We start from the raw sequence: 6,000 nt of genomic DNA, 5'->3' as shown, positions 1-6,000 counted from the left end.
TGTGAAGAACATAATACCTATGCCATGCTCAATGTCACACGCAAATCAGAGAATCACAGAATGGTTGGGTTTGGAAGGGACCTCTGGAGATCATCTGGTCCAACCCACCTGCTATAGTAGGTTCACTCAGAGCAGATTGCACAGGAATGCATGCAGGCGGGTTTTCAGTATCTCAATGGAAGAAGACTCCATAAATTCTGTGGGTAGCCTGTTCCAGTGTTCTGTTAACCTCAAAGTAAGGAAGTTTCTCTTCATAATCAGATGGAACCTTCTGTGTTTCAGTCTGTGTCCATTGTCCCTCATCCTATCATTGGACACGACTGAAAAGAGTCTGGTCCCATCCTCTTGACATCCACCCTTGAGATATTTGTAAACATTGATGAGATCCCCTCTCAGCCTTCTCTCCTCCAGGCTGAACAGACTCTCTCACTCTTTCCTCATAAGTAAGATGCTCTAGACCCTTCATCATCTTTGTGGCCCTCCACTGGACTCCATCCAGTAGTTCCTTGTCCTTTTTAAAATGAGGAGCCCAGAGCTGGATGCAGTACTCCAGCTGTGGCCTCACAAATGCAGAATAGATGGGGAGGATAATCTTCCTCGACCTGCTGGTCACACTCTTTGTGATGCACCAGAGGATACCATTGGCCTTCTTGGCCACAAGGGCACATTGCTCTGGGCAATGTTGCTTTCTAGTGGGTCAACCTCTAACCTGCACTGGTGCCTGGGGTTTTTCCTCCCCAGGTGCAGGACTCTAGACTTGCCTCTGCTGAACTTCATCAGGTTTTTCTCTGCCCAGTCCTCCATCCTGTGCAGGTCTTGCTAAATGGCCGCACAGCCTTCTGTTGTGTCAGCCCTTCCTCCCAGTTTGGTATAATTAGCAAACTTGCTGAGGGTGCACTTAGTCTCTTCATCCAGGTCATTGATGAACAGGTTGAACAGGCCTGCACCCAGTACTGACTAACCACAGGCCTCTTACTAGACTCTGCACCATTGATCACAACCCCCTGAGCTCTGCCATCCAGCCAGTTCTTGATCTACCTCACTGTCCACTCTTCCAATCGACACTTCCTGAGTTTACCTATGAGGATGTTGTGGGATGCAGTGCCAAAAGCCTTGCTGAAGTCAAGGTAGACAACATCCACTGCTCTTCCCTTGTCTACCCATCCAGTCATGCCACCACAGAAGGCTATGAGGTTGGTCAAGCATGGTATCCCTTTGGTGAATCCATGTTGACTACTGCTGATAACCATATTTTCCTCCACATGCTTAGAGATGACATCCAGAATGAGCTGTTCCATCACTTTCCAGGGATGGAGGTGAGGCTGACTGGCCTGTAGTTTCCTGGGTCATACTTCTCACACTTTTTGAAGGCTGGAGTAACATCGGCTTTCTTGCAGTCCTCAGGTACCTCTCCTGTTCTCCATGACCTTTCAAAGTCTGAGAAGCTTTCAGCAATTTCACCTTCTTTATAAGTATGTTATAGCATAGTTGCACTAGGAAATAATTTTTCACACAGCTTTTAAATGGGATATTGCCATCATCTGGCAAAAATATTTGGAGACAAGCTATTTTCAAAGCAGAGTTTACTTGAGTATGAACATAATGCAGTGGATTACATATTATTGTTTTTGTAAAGTCCCAGAAGAATTGGGACTTTTGGCAGATGTAGTAAACCACTTTTCACCTGTCAAAGGAAACTAAGACAGTAACTTTAATGTACTGAAAAAACATGCTGAAATTATCCAGACAAAACAGGATATTCTTCCTCTCCTGTACTCACTCGAAAAGACTAGCTCCTATAAATAAGATTTCAAGTCCCCAGGGCATTAATTTGCATGAGATTCCCTCATCTGGTGTTTTTGTTCCTCCTGATGCCCCCCCTTTTTTTTTCTTTTATGAATGTACTCAGGGCTCCTTTCTCAGAAAAGTCCAAAGAAGTCTGCAGAAGGATGCTTTTCTACCTTCCTTCTAGTTTTATGGCTTTATGTAACAAGACACTTCTGTCAGCAGCCTTAAAGTCATATGATTTCTGGAATTCTTTTTTTGTCCAAGGTCAAAGCAGAATCAATTAAAGATCTGTTTTAAGGGATAACTATTTGGTTATTGCTGACACATTTTATTAAATTTTGATTTAAAATGAAAAAGAATCATAGACTTAAAGGCACATACGCAAAAATGACAATTTTTTTTCTATTGCTGTTATAGAACTGGGAGCTAAAATAACACAAATGAGATGAAACACAGCAAAATAGCATGTTTTTATAGTAAATTAGTTTTGTAGTGCCCAACTGCGAGGCCTTATACATCTTCTTAAGGATAACAATGCAATGCTTTGAGAGTTAGACTTAGAAAGACATCTTCTCCATATAAATCAAGCTTATTCATATATTGATCAATAAAACAAGACCTAGAGCAACTGTTGAAGGACTCTTGTTATAATAAATTGCATCTCTCACATAATATAATCAGTACAAACTGTTCAAGGTCCTTTTCTGCAATCATCATGGAACCATCTAGATGCATGTGCACAATAACAGGAAATGGGATCATAAATACAAAGAAGAAGTCCTTTCACTCTTTCTCAGGCAGTCTGGAAGTAAGTCAGCTAAACAAATGGATTTCTAACTCTTTACTTTCTACTCTCCCTCACTGCAGTATAGATGATTATTTCCATGGACATATACAAGCTAGAAGTCAGAAGACTCTAAGCCTATTGTTATTTTAAGATCAAAAAAATCCCAGACATAAGCAACACAGACAGGTTTTTAGCAGCTGAAACATGTGGTGTATTGGGTCTTGAGCACATAATCTTGAAATTTAAAGGTTCTAAGGGCAAATCAAGAAAGAAATCTCTCATCTATCCTTCACAAGGGTCTCACAGAACTCCTACCATCAAGATCACAAATTCTAGAGAGACAAAAATGATGTGGTCCCAAGGCTTGAAAGGTCTTACGTTTTTCTGTTTTAAAACTAAATTTACTCTCATATGAGTGCACCTCTGTACACATCTAAACATGCACACATTGATAGATCTCAATTTCTAAAATCTTGAGTAAACTGGCAGGGTGGGAAGTAGTGTTGGTTAAGCTACAAACTGTGACCTGAAATTTGTAAGTTTTCCTTGTAAAATCATGGTTACAGAAATTCATGAGCAATGGAAGAGTTGATATTTAAATCCAGACCTTGCTATTTAAATCCAATGTTGCCATTTGAATCCACATATATTGTATGTTCTGCTCAAGGTTCATCATTTTCAAGCACTATTCAATTTATAATACAGACCTTGTACTTCAAATTAAAGCAACAAATTTCCAATAGTAGCAGTATATATCCACTGAATACAGATGGACAAGTAAGAGCAGTAACAGAGTATTTTGGTCTCTTTTGTCACGGTTTCTCTTATCTTTTCCCTGTACGGGCCACCAATAAATCTGTCAAAGTTTATTGCAAGGCAACAATAAACCGTGGCAGATGCTCTCTGTTAATCCCCCCTCACCCTCTCCACATAGGAAAAGGTGATAGAAAGAAAAGGAAGAGAGTCTTGCAAGTTGGAAAATAAGTTTTAAAGGCTTTACTAATGCTACTAATGCTACTAATAAATAGTGAAAATATACAAAATATACAAAACCAATCTTGAATATCCCAGATTTACAAAACAAATCTCGAATATCCCCGATTTACAAAACAAATCTCGAATATCACAGGGTAGCGCAGCTTTTTCACCCTCCCTCAGTGAATGGAGCTGGCGTGGCTCCAGCGGCTGCAGGGTGGGCACCCGGAAGTCCTGGGTGGGACTTCACAGTAAATTGAAACTGGATTCAGGGATGCAGGGTCTGGAATCAGACCTTGTATTGCAGGCACTGCAGGCAGGGTCCTCTTCAGATGCCAGCCATAGTCGAAGAGAGCAAGACCCTCGTCATATCCCTCTTGACTTGTATGGGATGGAATACTCAGTTGGTCAGTTTTAGTCACCTGTTCTGTCTGCCTCTCCTTGCAGATATGTCCTGTTGTCAGAATTGTTGGCTGCTATAGCAATAAATCTAAACATGAGCTTCTTCTGCATTCCGTTGGTCACCCATATCAGTTTTGGAGTGCAGTGTCCAAAAAAGCATGCAGCTGAATTCAGAAAAGCGCAGTTACTTAGAAGAACATAGCTGAAAGGACAATTCACTAAAAGAGAACTGGTCTTGTTTTTAACAAAACCAGGACAAACAGGGCCATAGGAAGTGGAGATGAGATGAGATGAGATGAGATGAGATGAGATGAGTTGAGATGAGATGAGCTGAGATGAGATGAGATGAGATGAGATGAGATGAGATGAGATGAGGTGAGATGACTGTTGGAGACAATAAGGTGGAAGGCACAGCTGAGTAAACAAATCATGGTGTTATGTTTTCACCAGTCTTGCAAAATTTCTGATTAAAATTTTTTCTTCCTTTTATTCCACAGTACTTGATGTATAAATTATCCAATTAGAATAAAAAGTCAAACTGATTTTTATAGTATTGTATATTAACAATTACTACTCCAATAAATGTAATTAAAAGACCGCTGCTTAAAAAAAAATCTTATTTTGGATGGCACATATTTCAGCATAATTGAACTATGTAAATTATTAATCAAAGAACTGCCTGTCAATGTAGTTACTGTTTCTTTTATAGAAAGTGACGATACAAGATGGCTTTACAATCTATAGGTATACATTTCTGAAATGTTTGAACTTAAATACAGTAAAGGCAATAAATAATTTACATTTAATTTAAAGCAGTTTCAGTGGAAGGTGGCGTTATATTAATATATTTCTGGTGATTTGTTACAAAATTATTTATGTGCAGAGGTTTTCCTTTGGTTTTGATGAGTCATGGTATTAAAAAGATGACATGAATTGTAGTTATTAATAGAAACTACATGTGGTATTCATAACAGTCTCTCTTCCAATTTATTACACTTAATGTGTTAAGAGCAGTTTGTTAAGGCTAGACGAGTATATTCAACAGTTGAGGTACTTTTTGGAAAATGAGGCTTTTTAAATCTTAAACAAATGGTGATATTTTAGGAACATTTTACCTTGTTTGTTCTGTACCCTTTGAAGACTTCCTTTTGATGGACAACCACTGAATTTTCTGAAATATCAAATTTGAGGCAGAGTGGTAAGAAAGAAATAACAAATGTGTTTTCTATTAAGAATTAGCATAACTGAAAATACCAAAATATCCTAGTAAATAATAAGGTAGAAAGCATCATCTCCAGTGTAACAATCTCATTTTTTCAGCAAGAGTTTCACTGGAAGTAGCATAAACACATATATGCTGACAGAAAAGATGCATAACAATGATCTTCACTTGCTTACGTGGTGGCAACATACTGTATGTTTAATCCTCTTTGAATTACTATTGCACATAACACTATCTAATAATGTCATTCTTTGCTAATATGTTAACGCTAGGAATTCTTGCCTAGTCCAGAGTAAACAAAAAACTGTGTTCTTTTTTGTATCACAGTTGAGGACACGCCTGTGCTGTGTTGTTACGTGTTTAAAAGCCTGAAAACAATTCTAGAAAAAATTGTGAGTTAATTTTTCTGCTAAAATTGAGATTGATTAGACAAAAAAGAAGAAGAATCAAATCTTTACAAAGCCATACATGTATGCACACATGCTTAGAGAATTTGACTTTCTTGCACAAAGCAGGTCACAGGGCTTCTCTGTGTTTGTAGTCTACTCTTAAGGCTTAAGTGAAGTTTGAGTGTTGTGAGAGACTTTGGCACATAGAATAAATTCCTGCCACAAGCAGTCTTTCCTGGAGCATTTCTACAATGTCCTGTTTATAGAGAAGAAAAAAATATTATACGAATTCTAACATTCCCTACTTTTATGAATTCCATTTGAAACATGACAGTTAAGTGAATCATCAGATACTGGAATTAGAAGTAGTAAACAGGCACTCTCCAGGTATTTCACTTTGAATTATATCAATTCTAGAATTAGCAATTGACTCAAGG

The sequence above is a fragment of the Caloenas nicobarica genome, chromosome Z (assembly GCF_036013445.1).
Source record: "Caloenas nicobarica isolate bCalNic1 chromosome Z, bCalNic1.hap1, whole genome shotgun sequence".
NCBI lineage: Eukaryota > Metazoa > Chordata > Aves > Columbiformes > Columbidae > Caloenas > Caloenas nicobarica.
This window is presented reverse-complemented; position numbering follows the sequence as displayed.